This window comes from Vicugna pacos, chromosome 10, assembly GCF_048564905.1.
Source record: "Vicugna pacos chromosome 10, VicPac4, whole genome shotgun sequence".
In the NCBI taxonomy this organism is placed as follows: domain Eukaryota; kingdom Metazoa; phylum Chordata; class Mammalia; order Artiodactyla; family Camelidae; genus Vicugna; species Vicugna pacos.
In genome coordinates, this window is record NC_132996.1 from 36,211,678 (window position 1) to 36,230,789 (window position 19,112).

Below are 19,112 nucleotides of genomic sequence, written 5' to 3' on the forward strand. Positions count from 1 at the left end.
TGAATCAGCAAATTGAAATTTTAATTTTGGTTTTGTTAGCAACTTAATGTGTAACTTGTGACAAGTCACTTCCCTTCTCTGAGCTTTAGTTTCCTCATCTGTAAAATGGAGTGGGGAGAGGAACTTTTTAGACCTGTCTAGTTTGAACAAACTGTATGCCTTCTTTCTAATTAAAAACATGGATGCCTTAGATCCCTTTTTAAAGCAACTGTATTTGTTGCTTTTTACTTTTCTTTCCTTCTTTTCATATTCCTGTTTTCTTTCCCTGCCTTTTTCCCATGGATCCTTGAGGGTATTGTCAGATTCTTACTTCACCAGAGAGTATGGATTATTTTTTATATCCTCCATTTACCAAGACAGGAGATCTGAGAAAGTAGATATTCAGTAGTTAATGAACGAGTGAATATGTTTTATGTGAGTTAGTAAAAGAATCATTTAAATAAAATACCATGAAAGAGTTGTTGAAGTTTCACTGAAAGGTAGTACTGCTCCCTTTCACATGAAGGATGAAATGTGTTTAGCAAAGTAAATATCTGTTCTCTACTAGGCAGATATACAAAGAAGAAAACTCCTGGATCTGTCTTTAAGAAGCTGTCTACTCTAATGCAGTGGCAAGTGTCTTTAAACTTTGTATTATGGAAAATTAGGAACATGAAAATACAGAAATATGCGTATCGCCAACTTTAACAGTTTTCAACTTGTGATCAGTCTTGTTTCATCTGTATCTCCACCCACTCTCCCACTTTTTTAATTTTGAAGTAGGTTCCTAGACATTTTTACCAGCTAATACCATACAGCACGACACTGTATATTATACTGGGCTGAGCAAGAGAAATTAGATATAATAATCTACAGTAGGGCAGGGATAAGTAGTTGGGGAGACTGAATATAGATATGTAAAACAAATGTAGCAACATGAGATCCTATGCCAATGTTATAAATTCTAAGTGGAAAATGACCTTGGTGCTTTTGTGTGTGTTTAACTTAAATTTTAACCATTTGATGGTTTTAAGATTACTTAGAAGTATTTAGTCCTAGATCATTCTTGTCTTTTATGGAATTCTTGCCAGAAATGTTGGCAGGATAGTCACATGAGAAATCCTCCTTGGATGTAAGGAATTCTTACCACTGTATCTTACTGTTTTTGAGTATTAACGTAAATACTTTGAAATATTAGTTGAGAATTAAGATCTTAAAATACATTGTATAATGCAGAGAGTCTTAGTCAGAGGTCATGAACCTCTTTCAGTATCTCCTCAAAGCTTTGTGCTATCTCTTCTCAGAAAAAAATTTACGTATACACTTAGTTTTTCATATAATTTCAGAAGGTTAATAAGACTTTCAAAAGCCATTCAGGTATCTTCGACGATTTATGGATTCTGGTTTAGTAATTCATTCTTTAGTGTATAGGCAGAAAGCATACTGCTGAAATTCAGCATAAATTTATTTGTGTGTGCCTCACTTTTTAAAAGCAAGTGTTTTTCGTTATTGAATGAAATTATAAACTTCATTATGGAAATGCCTAATTTGAAAAAAGACCAATTCTGAATTGGATTCTTGGGGAAAAAGAAGCTGTAGCCAGTTTAATGAATATGTAGGAATGATTTTACCAACATTTTTGAAATCAGTGTATGGAACTTTATATAATGGCTGCTATCCATCCTGAAACAACAGAAAGTAGTATAGGACTTAAGAACTTAAGAATGAATAAATGGGGAGGGTATAGCTCAGTGCTAGGCATATAGGTTCAATCCCCATACCTCCAATAAAAAAAAATCTAGTTACCTTCCCCGCAAAAAAAGAAAAAAGAAGAATGAATAAATGCCTAAATACTATTTTTTCAGAGGTAAAGGAAGAAATTTCTTTGACCTCTCTTGTCCTTAAATAGTTAAGATCTGTGGAGGAAAGGAACTGTTAAAGTATTTTGAGGTTCACATTTGTGTTAAAATAACTCCTAGATATGATACAGCAGCTTAGAAATGCATGTTGGGCTGACAAAGGATTGATTCTCAGTTGAGCCCTGATATCATAAGTTTTTATCATCCATCTTGTTTGAAGAACGGTCCTAAATAAATTACTTAGAAATATATGGTTTTAAAAACTTGTGGATTGTACCTAAAATATAATCATTGTAATGGTTATGAGCATAAGCAGAATCCTTAGGAGATAGAAAGAAACAGGTCAGTTATCTGCTAATGGGACATTTGACCTACAGAGCAGTGCGTAGGTTGTTTGAAGATCAGTGAATTCTAGGTGTATTGCTTTAAAGTGATAACCCTTGTGACCCGTTGGAGTTAATAATTTTCTTAGTATCTAAGGTACTACTAGGAAACAACTTATTCAAGTACATAGTAATATATAAACTTTGAGAGCTAGAAGGGGCTTTATCCATCAGTGATTTGGCTCCTCTTCAATGAATTTTATGAATGAGCAGAGCAGTTAATTGACTTTCCCAAGGTCAGGTGGTTAGTGGCAGTCCCAACAGTGTAGTTTTTCATTACTCTACCTTATTTTTGGTAAGTTTGTTGCACTTACTTATCTTGGCTGTCTTTTCATTCTGGATTTCAGTTTCTGGAGAAGGAAATACCTAATGCTAGAGTTTTCGGCATTGTGACTGATTCTTTGTTGAATAATTGACTAAGAATTTACTGAGGTTTTATACACTAAAGCTAAAGTTTTTACTTTGCTGTATATGTTCTCATCCCGTCTTTAGCACAGTAACCCATAGTTACAAGGCTTACTGGCTAGGCTTCTTAGGCGCTGAAGTCAGTTTCACAGCTGGAAACAAGACACTAAGAATCCACAAAGTCATCAAACACTTCCCTCCTATTTTCTATACCTTTCTATGTCGATTCCTGCTTGACAGCATTTAATTACAAGCTGTACATATGAACCTGGCAAAGTTTTAAAGATAAATCAGGAAAAGATTTTGAGAAGAGGCTTTGTTATGAGATTTGATTGTTTTCAGACATTCCTGTAAGCTTCCTACTTAAAACTAGAGACTGGAGGGATGACATCCAAGTTCAGAGAAGAGCTTCCATGAAGAGCTCTGATTTCAAATCTTTATGCCACATTTGGTTGATGTGGACCTGCTGGCCAGGGAGAAGACCAGCCCCTACATTAGTGGCCCCATAGCTGGTGTAAGGATCCTTTAAACAGTGACCCTCAAGCTCTTTTTAATCTAGGCCCTTTAGCTATGTCATTCTTTACCTCAATAATTCCCACTTTCTAGTGGAATAATAATAACTAAATTGTCAAAGTATAAGCATTTTTGGGGAAAGTGATTTTCTTCAGCAGTTAGGGATATGGATGTTTCCTAATTGAATCACTGAATATGCTTTAAGTCTAGACTAGTTGGAAAACTGTAAGCCTCAAATTCCAGTGATGGAATTGTATAATATATTCTGCAGGTGTAATAAGACAACTAAAATGATAATAATGAAGCTCAACTAATGATGATTTTTAATTAGAAAATGAGAATAATGATAATTGAAAACTATGACCAGCTGAAGACAACAGAGTTTCACTGACAGCGATTATTCCTGTTAAAATTACTGAATTCCAGCTCTTGAGTGTGTATATGTGGTAGGAGCTTTGCGAGATTGTGAGTTGCAGCAATCAGTTATTAATTGTATATGAACTGAAGTCTTTGGTACATTCTAATAACATGTTCGTTTTTGCACCTCTTTGTAACTGGCTAAATAGTTTATTCAAAGTAGCCTTATGGATCAAAAGAAGGTCATGGCTTTCTAAATCATTGTCCATGGGAGGTTTGGCCCTGTCTGTGCAATCATTACCTTAGAGGGCTGATATGGTAATCAGTGAGCTTTTCAGAAGCATTGTTTCCCTAATTGTGTTGGGAAATTGGTGAAGGGCTAGGCCTGAAAAGAGATCTGTGGGTTTTTTACCTCAGGAAATTTTGTAGGTCTTTGATGTGCTAATGTACTTTGCTGATTTCCTGGTTGCGGATAAAATATACAATTTCCCAGCCCCATTTAGCACAATTTGAAAATGCTGCCTTGGCAGAATAGAGCCTGTTTTTAGGTTCAGCGCTGGGAACAGATTCAGAAGGCTTCATGAGAAAGTGATATGAAAGAAACAGAGAGGAAATACAGCATACAACAGGAGGTTCAAAGTACTTTTCTGTAGTTAAGAGTTGCCAATCATTTGCTATAATAACCAGACTGAGTATAAACTACTTTTAATCAGAGTCTAAATGCTTCTACAACCAGTGGAATACCTGATTCTACAAAGTTGGCTGAGGGGAGGATATAGCTCAGTGATTAGAGTGCATACCTAGCATGCACGAGGTTGTGGGTTCAATCCCCAGTACATTCTTTCGATAAAAAATAACAATAATAATAAATAAATAAACCTAATTACCCCCCCAAACAACAAATTTTTTTAAAAAAGTTGTTAATCTTAATGAATAGGCTTCAGTAATTTTAAATTAGACCACACAAGATAACATGATTAGCCTGAGGCAATTTTGGGGATAAACTTGTATGTAGCCTACGTATAGTGTTTAGGGTATATGTGGTACATTTTCCTGTTAAAATCAGTTTTACTGAGTAACATGAAACATTCATATCTTTTTTCATATTAAAGTTCCTAATTTATTAATCCTCTAGTGAAAAGTCTGCAGAATCACCACAGATACAGTTGCTGCAGAGTCTTTACTCCTTCCGTTGTCCATTCACCAGCTTTCTTTTGCCAGCACCAACACTGGCCTTTGCAGTCCCCTTGCCTCTTCTCAAAAAGGTTCCTTCTAGTGTTTTCTCGAAGTCTTTTTTTTCTCATACAGGCCATATCTTGCAGATCTATGTTTGGGTTCGTTTTACTTTGCATAATCCAAGGAATTATAAATGCTGCTAAAGCCGGTTGTTTTGCCACCACCAAAATGGGTCCTGAATCCAAATACAAACATAACATCTGGTATGGTCTTGTACATTTTGGCTAGTTTTCCCCAAATTTCTGTCTTAGCTGCTTTGCTTTCCCAGAGTGAAGGACGTCGATGACCATTTGTTTCTGCTGAAGTAGTCAGTTGGTCACAAACTTCCTGGTCTAGAGAGTTATTGTATCATTCATGAGATGGCTGATCATCAAGCAATCAGGGAGAAAAAGAGTTTTTTTTTTATTGAAGAATAGTCAGTTTACAATGTTGTGTCAGTTTCTGGTGTTCAGCACAATGTTTCAGTCATACGTGAATATACATGTATTTGTTTTCATATTTTTCAGAGTGAAATATTTTTATGTTAATCTTTAGTTACCTTATGGAATGAGATGCTCAGCTTTCATGAATTTTGAAGCAAAACAGGATATTTCAGTTTCCTCTGTTGGTAAAGTTTGAGAAGCTTTATCTTTGGTAATACACTTAAAATATTTATACCTTTGTATACTGGAATCCTATATTTCACTTTCCTGAGTCTGAACATATTAAGATAAAAATTACATGTCTTAACATGAAAACTTTTTAAGGAGAGACAGTAGCACAGTATCTAAATAAGAATCGTATGTGACTTTTGGAGATTACTTTTTAAAAATTTTACAATGGAATTGAATACATGTTTTGCAAGCCGTGGAACTGTTTATTACCAAACTGTGTCAACAAGAGCACAGCCCTTCTGTGTGCTTTACAGTAGAGCAGTTACCTTACTGGTACAGGCCTTGAGGACAGAAACAATGGAAAATGGATATTGCTAAAAATTTTTTCCTGTCAGCAGGTAATTTTAATACTATAGAATTGACATTTCCTCTCTGATGAAGTAGAACTTGACTTTTGAAAAATTTTTAGTTTAATTTTTTTTTTAATGGAGGTACTGGAGATTGAACCCAGGACCTTGCGCATGCTAACCGTGCACTCTACCACTGAGCTATTGCCTTCTCCTTCTCTGAACTTGACTTTTTAAGATTTTTTTGTTTGATTTTTTTATCACTTATATCACTCAAGGAATTTAGTCTGATTTTTCTTAGTGTCTGATATTTTCCAGGATAATGAAGTCATAGAAGCATTTTAACTTGCTGAAGTGCCATGTTTATAGAGCAGCATCAGTATACAAAGTAGCTGTGCAGTGCCCTAAGAACTAATGAATCAGTTGAGTTCCTTACTACCAAGAAATATCTTAGACGCTGGGGAAAATTGGATACAGAGAGTTAAATATTGGTATATCAGTGTCTGTGTAGGCAAACAGAGTGGCCATTATATTTACTTCAATGAGTGCTTACAGCAGGGTTGGACACTAGCATCTTTTATTGAAAAAAAGAAATGTTAACCAAGATGTTTGAGCTATTCTTTTGTTTGTGGAAAAATGCCTTATAAGCCTTAATTTTTGAAAGGAGAAAGGAACCCACTATTCTTATCAGTTTGACTGCAGTAGTTTGTACATTTTGAATTTGCATTTTGGTCCTTCATTTGTTGCTTACAGCTCACTTGCAGAGGAGGTTTTCTTTTATGTTGAGTCTTAACCAAAACACTAAAGACTCTAGAGTTATTAAAATACAGTAAAAAGATACTAGACCAGTGGTACCCAGTATGCCTCCAGATGGGAGTCTATCAGACATCTTAAAAGAAAGTATATACTTACCTGTAATGTGAGACCCCTTAATAGTCTAACTGAAATGAATTGGCTTGTTTTTGGCTAGAAGTGTGACAACTCTAAGTGGTATCCTGCTTGTTAGAAGTTCACAGTTAAGCAAATATGGGAAAATGAACTTTTTATTCAGTGAATGAAGTTATTTGGTAGTAAAAATACAGTTGACCCTGGAACAGCTGTGGGAGTTAGGGGTGCCAATTCTCCCAAAGTCAAAGATCTGCATATAATTTTACAGTTGGTCCTCTGTATCCATGATTCCACGTCCTCAGATTCAATCAACTGCATGTTGTGTAGTACTGTAGTACACATTTACTGTGGAAAAAACCTGCGTATAAGTGCACCCATGTAGTTCAAACTTGTGTTGTTCAAGGATCATCTGTACTTGGTAGCTTAAAAATGTAGTAAGGAATACTCTGCTGTTCCACAGTCCCATGAAGTAGGTTCAGCATGGGTCAGATTTGTTACTGAGCCGGGTTCATTTGCTTGACATTGAGCAAGCCAAATGCTGAGACACTGAGGTTTGCAGCAGAGAAAGGGTTTATTCAGGAGGCAGCCAAGTGGAGTAGATAGAAGAACAAATCTCAGCTATACCTCCCCTGAAGATAAGCGGTTTGAGATATCTATGCAGTAAAGAAGCAGAGGGATCTTAGGCCTGAGGAAAGGTGATTGGAGGTAGGGGAACGGTGAAGTAATTGGTGTTCTTTGCAGATGTATTTGAGTTACATACTTCTTGAGATGTATGTTAAAAAATGAGGTACTTAGCATGATCTGAGGGTGGAGTTTTTGGCCCTCTAACGTCAAAAGGTCATTCACTGAACACCTGCACAGGCCCAGTTTTAGGGTCAGTGGTCCCAACCTATCTTAGCTGGCTGAAACTGAAGAAGAGCTGACTCCAAGTTTCTGAAAAACAGTGTAAGCCCCCAGTACTTTAGGGACTCATACAACAGAGGTGTTATCTATAGGGGACAGTTAAGGAGTCAAAAGAAAGAATTAAGGTGAGCTTGATCAGTGAAGTTAGGTTACAAGCAGAGGGGTTTTTAATAAGCTGTTAGCTTAGCTGCTATTCTGTAAGACAAGCTCAAGAATTTCTTCTATTCACCAGTTTCTGTTAACTATAAGGGCACGGTTTCAAATAGATGATGGTCTCAAGAGTAATAAGCAGTTACTTCATCATGTTCTTTGTGGCAGGTTGCATTTTCTAAAGATGGTTGTAACAATATCTCCCTTTTCACATGATCTTTCAGTGTGATCTTGACTACTCTGTTATCCTGAGGTGAGGTTTATGTCCCCTTCCCTTGAATTTGAGTGGTCTTGTGAATCACTTGCAAGCAACAGAATATAGCAGAAGTTATACTATACTGACTTCCAAGGTGTGGTCAGAAAAGATGTGCTTCTACCCAACTTGCCAGAATACTGGTCTTGAATCTTCAGCAGCTCTGTAAGCAGTGTAGGCTGAGATTGCCATGCTATAAGGAAGCCCATACTACCTCATGTGGAGAGACCATGTGAAGAGGCTCTAAGATCAGGAGCTAGAACCTAGTTCAGTTAAAACTGCTTAGTTGAGCCCTTCCCAAATTCCTAACTTGCAGATACTGTGAGAGAGAATAAAATGATTATTGTTGTTTAAAAAACTAACTTTTAGAGTAATTCTGTTACATGGCAATAGATATTCAGAACATCAGTTCTCCTGAATCAGCTACTATATACTGAGATTTGACTGTACACAGATGTACAGTCAGTGATACACCCTAGTGATTTGTTCTGGGATTTGAACATTAACTGTATTTTGATCTTTTACCTTTGATATATAAAACTTTTTCTACCATTCTTTCCCGTACCCACTTGGAAAAGCCATTCCATCCTTAAATATTTAGTAGATTGTATTTTGGTAATTGAAACTGTGTCGTGTATAAGAAAGTACCCATGGTATGTTTGCTGTGGCATGAGAGCATTTGATCATCTTTAGAAGGCCTTTTGCTCTGTACCTTAATTTTAGTTACCAAAATATTTGGCCTTCTATTAATTTCCTAGGGCTGCTGTAACAAAGTACCACAAACTGGGTGGCTTAAAACAACAGAAATTTATTGTCTCATAGTTCTGGAGGTTAGAGGTCCAAAATCTACGCTCTCTCTGAAACCTGTAAGGGAGTCCTTCCTTGCCTCTTCGTAGTTTTTTTCTTGGCAGTTTTGGCACATCTTGGCTTGTAGCTGTGTAACTCCCGTCTCTGCTTTTGTTGTCATGTGGAGTTCTCCCTGTGTGTGTCTGTGTCTTCACGTGCCCTTTCTCTTGTAAGGACACCAGGGATGTTGGTTTAGAGATCCACTCTGCTCCAGTGTTATGTCATTTACCTTAATTAATGACACCTTCAACAAACCTGTTTCAAAATAGGGTCACATTCTGAGGATTGGGATTTCAACATATCCTTTTAGGGGGAACACAGTTAAATCTATAACAGTCTTCTAGGGAGATGGGTATAATTATGTTTTAACCATTTACACAATTTTATTCCAGATTAGATGTGAATGGGGTTTTTAATCAGTGACCATGAAGCTCTTTTCTTTGTACTTTAAGTCTCCCTTGCCTCTAGCATATACAATAGTACATATAAAATTTGATAGTAATTTTTAACTGTTTAGGCTCATTGACCCTTTTGAGAATCTGATAAAAACAGTGGGTTTTTCCCCTGGAAAAATGTGCAGATGATATGCATGGGAATGCATACTTGTACACACATACATACAAACACTCGCAACAATATTTTACATGAAACTTTAACATATTCTTAGATTCCCTATCCCGCCCCTCTAACCCTATTCATGAACTTCTGGATTAAAGAGTATTAATTTCTATCTGATAGGAATACTTAATCTCCATTTCCCTTTCAGTGGAAAAACAAGTGAAAATTTAGAGTGTTATGCACAGTAACTCTAGTAATAGTGGAATAATACCCAATGGACATTTTGACCGTGCTGTGGTTTCCCATTGATACTCTTCTCAGCAGTTCATTTTTCTGAATGTAGTATATTCAGAATCTTTTATTTACAACAAAGGTTGGCAAACTAGGATCTGCAAACTGTCTTCCTGTTTTTGTAAATAAAGTTTTACTGGAACACAGCCATGCCCATTTGTTTAACTTAAATGTTCATGGCTGGTTTTATGCTCCAAATGTCAGAATTGAGTAGTTGCTACTAAGATTATATGACCCACAAGCTGAAAATGTTTACTACTTTACCCTTTAAAGAAACCTTTGCCAACTCTTCGTTTAGAATATTTTGGAATTAATTCCCTCCTTTTAAGGATATTTGAAGTTTTTTTGGTTTTTTTTTTTTTTTTTTACTTTTTCAATCATGGAATCTAAGGGATATTAAAAGACCATTTAGCTCAGCATTCTATCTACTGCTGCTTGAATTTCCTTCAATACTCCTGCCAAGTGGTCCTCCAGCTTAGAGTTATAGGACAACAGGACAAAACAGCATTGGATGTGGCTGTGTTAAATATGAAATTGCCCCTGATTGGGAGTCAATCTGTAAATCCTAATGAACAGTTAGATGAAATAGCTAATTCTTTGTCTGTTTTCTCTCCCCACTGTCTCCATTGTTAGATTTTTAACTTTGAGTTTGTTTACTTCCAAAAGGCACAGAGGAGCCAATTTTTAAGAGGAAGACAACTAAAGAGACCCTACTCTAAGGTATAACTGTAGGTGATGGAAATTTGTAGGAAACTGGAATGAATGTTTAGACATTGTCTAGAGACTTTTCATATTCAGTGCTAAGTTTCCCTAAATAAATTTATAGCACCTAAAACATGAAACTAAGAGTTCTTACAAATACTCTATCAGTTTTTACTGTTTATGTTCAATAAATACTGAAGAAAGAAATATACAGGCAGAGCCAGTCTAAAGTTCACTGCAGGACTGTATTTGGGAGTTTTGTGTACTTGACTTCTCTGTGATTATGGTGAACGTAGGGATTCTCTCAGGAGATGGGAGAGGGGGGCATCTGATTCCAAGATCAACATTACTCTGATGTGGGAAGAATTTTTCACATTCCATTTAGGAAATCCAGCCTGTTAAGAGTCGTGTTAAGCAACAGTTTTATAGTTAAATCATCATCTGGTTTTTAATCTAAAAAGTAGATTTTCTATCTAAAAAGGAAATGAAATTAAAATTTTAAGACATAAAGATTAGCAGAAGAAAGATAATACCTTTTTTAAAAATACAATGGTAGTCTTTTATTTTCACTATAAAAAAGATTTTTCAGACTTGTTTCGCAATAGATGAAAATAAGTTTGTCAAGTGTTATAAGACAAAAGATAGTGGAAACTAGCTAATTGAGGGGAATATCAGTGCTTTCAAATATTTTTTTGGTACCTTTTGATTTTTCCATTTTACAAAAACAGTGGTTTTTAAAAATAGTACGGAATTTGACACAACATTGTAAAATGATTATAAATCAATAAAAAATGTTAAAAAAATAAAAAATAAAAATAGGTAGTACATGCACTTACTACATAATTGAACAATGAACTAAAGATATATAGTGAAAAGTAAATGCCCATCATCTCTGTTCCCAAGTTATCCAGTTCTCTCTCCCAGAGGCAGCCATCATTACTGGTTTTTTGTTTTGTTTTGTTTTGCCAGAGAAGTATGTATTTATAAGCATATGAATTTTTTCATTCCTTTTCCATAAAAGGTATTTCATATAGTATATTACATCTTGGCTTTTAAAATTTATTATGAATGCTGTTGCATATCAATATTTGTTGAACCACCTCTTCCCTTTTCAGTTGTAGAGTATACTATTTATTACAGGAATATGCCAGTTTGTTTGCCCAGTCCCCTACTGGTGGACATTTAGGTTGTCAGTCTTTTGCTATCAATGCAGCAATGAATACATCAGCTCACACACACATGTAAGTATAGCTAGAATAGCTTCAGGCTAAATTTTTAGAAGTATAATTACTGGGGGAAAAAAAAAGAAGTATAATTACTGGGGGAAAAAAAAAGAAGTATAATTACTGGGTCAAAGGTAATGAGCATTTAATATTTGATAGATAGGCCAGATTAACCCCCCATGGACACTGAACTAATTTGAGGCCCTACCAGCAATATAGAAGTCTCTGTTCCCTATGTCCATTTTATCTTTTTTGTGTGTCTTTAAGTCTCATAAGTGAAAAAAATCAATCTTGTAGTCCTAATTTGCATTTTTCTCAATGAGTAAGGTTGAACATCTTTAAAGATGGATAAGAGCCTTTTTTTTCCTGTTTACTTTTAATTTATATTTTTTACCCATCTAGTTGTTCTATACCACCATCTACAAGTTTGAGAACCCCCAGGGTAGAGGGATTACCCAAGTACATTGCTACTAATAAAACTGTTCTGAGACTAACCTGATTTTCTACCTTAGGAAGCATTTAAAGGCTTGTTAACCCTTCTTTCAGCATAAGTAGGTATGGCTTGTCAGTTGTTTTTCAAGCCCTCAGAGGTTTGGTTTAAACCTACTTCTCCTAAAATCATTAATTTCCTTCCCAGAATTAAAAAATGAATATATGTGCATGTGAATATAATAGTATATAGTCCACAGATAATATAGTAATTAGTTTTACTTTGGTAGTAAAAAGATTTTCCTACTCTAAAAATTATACTCATAAGTAAATGATTATTTCCAGAAGAAAGGATCATTAAATTTTTTTAGATTGAAATATCGCAGATCGGACTGATTGCTAAGGGACCATACCAAGAATCAGTGCCAAAGAAGTGTGGCGAAGATGAATAAGGAAATGTAACTATGTGCCCAGCCTTTTATGTGTTATTACATTTAATCCTTATACATGATGCTATGAAGTGAAGGGAGAGGGTGTGTATGCTATATGTTTTAGACATGAGGAAATTACAGAGCCAAACAGGTAGGTAAGCTCAGCCCCAAGATGAATGGATGAGCCTGGATTCCAACCCAGCCTTGCTAGCTAGACTCAGAGTCCATGGGTTCCCACTACAGCATGGCATTGGGTTATCTGAAAGACTTGTTTCCGCCAAGGGCCTACCTTATTTATCAGGAAGCAGTTTATAGCAGGGCCAGACTTAACATAGTACTGAAATTGGCTTCTCTAGAGATTTGGTTTCTTAATAGTTCAAGAGATGTAGGGGAGAAAAACCTTTTTTATGTCCTCTAATGTTCTAGGACTGATTCTTGTGAATTAAACTGACAAAGGACAGACTAATAAGAGAAAAGGCATATATACATTTTTTTTAAAATGTGCATGAAGGCTTCACAGAAAAGAAGTGAAAACTCCAAAAGAGATGGTTAGACTTGAGAGCTTATACACCATATTAACAAAAGGTTATAATTATAGAGAAATGACTAGACAAAGGAAAAGGCATTTGGGCTACTAGCGGCAGTAAATTGTGGGAAGGTAAATATATGGGAAAACTAACAGAAGATGTGGGCTATTTTAGTAAAGTTTGTGCAAACTCAATCTCAGTGCTAACTTTCTATACGTTTCATGGCCGTGAAACTCACCCAGAGTCCTTCTTGTGGCAGTCCTCATTTCTTAGAAGTTTCTGCTTTTAATCACATATGGAAGCTTTAAGAAGACTTCTTTCTGCATCTGTTGGATCTCAGTTCCTTCAGTTCAAAGTAACCTACATGCCATAGTGATATGCTTTGGGGTACAAATTCTGAACCTCTATGCTCCCTTAGGCAAAACTCACTGTTTTTCAAAAGTAGTTAAGTCCAACACATAATATATGTATTCATTATAGATTTTTGTATATCTTGGTATAGATATTTTTAAAAACATGTTTGAATTTTGTTGTTAATCTTAAGCACGACCCCAGAGCTTCTTGTCTTCTGCCTTAGTTTATTACCTCTACTGCCCTTTTTTGTTTCCAATATTCCAATAAATGATTCTGTTTAGGAAAGGTCTTCCAGTGGATAGAGTAGAGTTGGAAATAAATCCACTAACCTTTTTGGTAAGTGCTTATTTCTTAACCTGAGAATGATATCTTTTTATTTAAAATTGTAGTGGCAATAATTGAGTACATCTAGGTGGTCTTTTGAGTCAAGTTCTAAGTTTGACTGTACACCTCTTCCTTTCTCACTCTGTTTGGGTGCTTCTGGAAATGGACCTTGGGGAAATACTGGTAAAGTCTAATTGCCTTTGAATTTTAATTGTTTAAGAGTCTCCCTGAACCAGTCAATAGTCTCATTTCTAAATTGTGTTGGTAGCCTATCAACTTTTATTGTGAAGTGGTACGGAATTTTAAGAATTTTTTTAGCCAGGATTTGCCTTATTTCATATGCTAAAATTTCTGTGGAGCACATTCTTGTCTGTTATAAGCCTTCAAGAAGGCTCTGTAGTGAAGAATGCTGTTCCTCTTACGGTGAATCATACAACTTTAACAGTGGAAGGGACCTTCTAGACAACCTCTTTAGTTTCTTTGAACTTCTTTTCCAGTGCTGTGCACTTAGACCTTACTCATAAGTTGTTGTCTTTACCTCACTATAAGACAAGTAGAAACTTTTTATACCCTCAAATAAATGATCTCTCTTATATGTGGAATCTAAAAAAATGACACAAATGAACTTATTTGCAAACCAGAAATAGACTCATAGAAAACAAACTGTGGTTTCCAAAAGGGAAAAAGGGTGGGGGTGGATAAATAAGGAGTTTGGGATTAACATATACACACTACTATATATAAAACAGAGAAACAACAAGGACCTACTGTATAACACAGGGAACTATATTAAATATCTTGTAATAACCTGTAATAGAAAAGAATCTGAAGAAGAATATGTGTATGTGTAATTGAGTCATTTTGCTGTACATCAGAAACTAACACACTGTAAATCAATTTTTCTTCAATTTAAAATTTTTTTAAAAAAAAGAAGATACTGGTTCACATTTGTCTTGTCCATTTATGTGTACTGAGTGACCTTAGACAAGAAAAATTGCTAGCTTCAAGCCCATGGACCTGCCTCTTTCTTGTTCCTTCCTCCTACCCTACCCTAATCTCCATATACTTATTCACATTTGTCTTTCTGCTTAGCAAGTGTCTGCAACAACTAGTTGAAAGTATATTAAAAGTTTTAATTTGAGTTGTTTTCAGCTCTAACACAAGCAAAAGAATTCCCATTTTTTGGCACTAAAGGATTGCTTTTTTAAAGTAGATTTATGTGATTTTCTTGTTATTGTAATACCCCAGCCTCTAACTTTAATTGCTTTGTCTATAAAGAACTTTTTTTAAAAGTTGATAATGAGAGAGAGGATCTTCTCTCTATTTATCTTAACTAGGTTTCTAAAACGAATGAGACAACATGATTGGCCTTCCATCAATATTAGGACTTTCATTAAGAGACTGCAATTATTTTACAAGGGTGCAGTTTATATTGAGTAGGTGATTGCTATCTTAGAATCTCTCTGTGGTTTCTCCATTTGTGCTCATTTCAGGCTCTTTTTGCCCATGAGACCTACATGTTCTCCTTTTACAGATAAGGAAACAGGTTCAAAGTAGTAGTTTTATCTTAGGATCTCATAGCTTCAAAGTGGCAAAGCCTGGACTTAAACTAAGATACATTCATCGCTAGGAGTTTAAGTAGCTTTGTAGTATGTTCTCTTAATGTAAATATAAATGCATAACAAAAAACCCACTGGGAAAACTCATTTGAGGAAGAAAGCCTTGAAAATAATTGATATTTGATACCCACCATTTTGCTGGTCTTCAGAAAGATTTTGCCTCTTTAACTTTTACTTAACCACAGGATAAGGTTTTTGTTTTTTTTTTTTTTTTTAAGAAAATACCCAGCTGCCACTGCTAGGTGGTGTTTCCTAAGGCAGCGCAAGTACAGGGAAAATAAATTTACATCACATTTCACAGCTCCTCTACCCTGGCACATGGAATGGTACTACTGCTTTCCTTATTGCAATGCTGCAGCTTCTTTTCAGTAGATGATCAGAGCCTTAAATATCTCACTGTGTTGTAGAATCACATAGTATGAATCTAGACAGCATGCGCTGGGAGAATCGGTAGCACTTTTTTCTTGACTTCTGCTTTTCCTGTAGCTTCTGGCCATCTGGCAGGACTATGTGAAAGATGTGATGTCTACACTTTTCTTTTGAAAGAATTCTCATGTGTGCTGGCTTTACCAGTAAGTTAATAGGGTAAAGTGTACTGGTGGGTGGAATACTTCCAAGAATACCTGGAGACAGTTTAAAAATACTTGGTGCTTGTAGTGTTTTTGGTTGCATTGTGATAAGTGGGGGAGTTGTGGGAATTCTGTTCTTTCTTCCATGAAGAAAACCATAAAGCTTTATATTTATAGTAGGATAAAATCACATGCAAGTAGCTTTAAGATAGTTACCTAAAACTGATAAAAAGCAGTTTCATTCTGCCACTCTTAGAAGATAATCTTTATACTGTTAAGGAGAGAGAGTTGTTTGGTAAAAGTTTTCTGCTATTTGGTGTTAACAGATTTGTTGTTTAGGGTTTATAGGGAGGGTGTCCTGGTAGATGAGGAAGAAAGCACATAGTTATGTTTTCTTTAGGGTTAAGCCAATCACATATTCAGGCTATAAATCCTCTATTATTCAAGGAAAAACTGCTTAATATCTTTTTCTGTCTTAAATACATGTTAACACCTGTAGAAAACTTTCTGGTGCCTGGTATTTAGTAGATTCTTAACAAATATTTGTTGAAGAAATTTTTACATATAAAGAAAATGAAGCTCAGAGAATTAGATAACTTGTTCTAGGTCATGTGCTCAGGACACTGTGTTTAACATGTATTTAGAATGTAATTGTCATTAATGCCTGCCAGATTCCTCAGGTATATTGATGCAGAATTATTCTTTATTTGTCCCCTGTGAGAACATTTTAACTGTAATGCTCTGTAGTTTTAATTAGGATTTGGGTCAGTGAAATCTTGAAGTAGTCTTATTGAGGACCTGAAGCAGCTTGTAAGTAGAGTAACCCCACTGTGAAAACTGGAACACTCTTGAAAAGGGGACTCTAATCAAAATTAAGCTTGGATAATGTATAGAACCATGTTCCAGACAAACCAGGACATGTGGTCACCCTATGTTTGCTTTTACTTTTAAAAGTAAACTTTTTATTGATGTGTAACATACGTTTAAAAGGTCCATAAACCCTATGTATAGCTTGATGAGTTTTTAAAAATGAGCCACCCAAATCAAGAAATAGAGCATAACCAGTATCCCAGAAGCCTCCCTCACACACACCTTCTTCTGTTCACTACCTCTTCCTGCCGTGGGAAATAACCATTGTTCTGACTTTTAACCATATATGAGTTTTGCCTGTTGTTGAGCTTAATGTACATGTTAGAATATAGTATATATTTTTTGTATCTGACCACAGTGACTCAGTGTTGTCTTTGTGAGCCCCATCCATGTTGTGTGTAATGTAGTGATAGTTACTTCATTTTCATTGTTTTTTAATATTCCATTGTATAAATTGTATGAATATAGTACAATTTATATGATAAACTGTTGACAAACATTTGGATTTTTAAAATTTGGGGCCAGTAAAATAGTGCTGCTGTAAACATTGTTTATAAGTCTTTTGGTAAATACGTGTATTCATTTCTGTTGGGTGTATCATTAGGAATGACATTGCTTTATCACATGTTAGTGATTATTCAGCTTTATTAGGTAGTACTACTTTTACTAAGTGTTATACCAATCTATACTTTCTCTTGCAGTCGGTGAAAGTTCCAGTTTTTCTACCTGCAACCTTACCAATGCTGTGAATTGTCTGTCTTTTTTATTTTAGCCATTCTGGGGACAGTGTAGTGGGCTGACATTGAGGTTTGATAACTGATGAAGTTCAGTCCTTTTTATGTGCTAATAGGCCATTTGGATATTTTTTGTAATGCCATTTGGATACTCTCCTTCTTTATGCTTCCTTGTGTCTGTTAAGCCTTTTCCATTTTTCTATTGTTTTTTCTCTTATTGACTTCTAGTTCTTCATATATTCTCAATAGTAATAATCAGTTGTCATTATACATAATTACAGATATCTTTTACCTGGTTTGCCTTTTCTCCTTATTAATAGTGTTGTGACATGAACTCAGTTTTAGTGTCTTCCAATTTGTCTGTGTTTTTCCTTTTTGATTAGCACTTCTTGTGTCTTATTAAAGAAATGTTTGCCTACCCCAGGATCATGGAGATATTCTCTGTCATCTTCTAGAATTATAATTATTTTACCTTTCACATAGTCTACCTGGAATTCATTTTTGTGTGTGGTATGATATAGATAAAATCAAGATTCATTTTTTTCTGTATGGATATCCAGTTGACTATACTATTTACTTCTTGTCCATATACTACATTTCTGTAGCTTTATAATACATCTTGATATGTGGTAATGTAAGTTCTCCAGGTTTGTTATTCTTCATGCTTGGCTTGGCTTTGCATTTCTGTAACATTTAAGAATCTTAGTTTCCACACACAGCTTAGATATTGATTGGGATTATACTGAATCTAAGGATGGTGAGTTGACATCTTATAAAGGTGTCTTCTGATCCAGGAATGTAGTATATCTCTCCATTTAAATATTGTTTAATTTCTGTTTTGTAGTTTTCAGAATACTAGTCTTAAACATCCTTTACATTTATTTCTAATATTTGATGTTTTCAAAAAAATGATTCATTGGGGTGAAATTCACATAATATAAAATTAACCATTTTAAAGTGAGAAATTCAGTGGGAATTATTACATTCACAATGTTTTGCAGCTGCCACCTGTCTAGTTCCAAAACATTTCCATCACTCAGAATTAAAGCTCTTTAAGCAGTTTTCCTCCACTGCCCTCTCTCCTCGCTCCTTAGCCCCTGCCAACAACCAGTCTGCCTTCTGTCACTATGGATTTATCTCTTTTGGATATTTCATATAAATGAAATCATATAATATATGATCATTTATATCTGACTTTTTCACCGTGCTAATGTTTTTGAGGTTCATCCCCCATTGTAGTATGTATTAGTAATTAATTTCTTTTTACAACTGAGTAGTATTCCATTATATGTATATATCAGTTTGTTTATGCGTTCATCTGTTGATGGACATTAGGATTGTTTGTACTGTTTCGCTGTTTTGAACAGTACTGCTGTATATGTGTGTACATATACTTGTTTTGAGTATCTATTTGCAGTTTTTGGGGGGTGGAATGAAGGCCATGTGATAATTCTGTGTTTAACTTTTTGAAGAACTGCCAAACTTACCCATAGCAGCTGAGTCATTTTGCTTTCCCATCAGCACATGAGTTCCAATTTCTTTACATCTTCACCAGTCAATACTTGATATTTTCCATAATTTTTTGGTATTTTGGATGGTATTCTAAGTGGTATAGGTTTTTTTTTTTTAACTTCATTTTCTGTGTGTTGCTGGTGTATAGAAATACATTTATTTTTCCCACATAAACCTTGTATCTAGTGACCTTCTTAAATTTACTTGATAATTCTGATTGTTTATAGATTGAATTTTCTGCATCTGAATTTCTGATT

The 19,112-nt window shown here is 35.2% G+C and overlaps 1 protein-coding gene and 1 pseudogene across 11 annotated transcripts in view; one reads left to right on the forward strand and one right to left on the reverse strand.

Annotated features, from left to right (window-relative positions):
• The window catches only part of FAR1 (fatty acyl-CoA reductase 1), a 60,153-nt gene that overhangs the window by 5,055 nt on the left and 35,986 nt on the right, over nt 1-19,112 (forward strand). Inside the window, exon 1 of one of the 11 annotated variants that reach the window (XM_072969544.1) lies at nt 10,263-10,281. The exons of the other annotated variants lie outside the window; for them this stretch is intronic. The gene's annotated coding sequence lies outside the window, so the exon portion shown is untranslated. Of the gene's footprint in view, nt 1-10,262; nt 10,282-19,112 lie in introns of those variants that run through there. 11 annotated transcript variants of the gene reach the window in all.
• On the reverse strand, nt 4,677-5,088 carry LOC102545448 (small ribosomal subunit protein eS24 pseudogene; annotated as a pseudogene).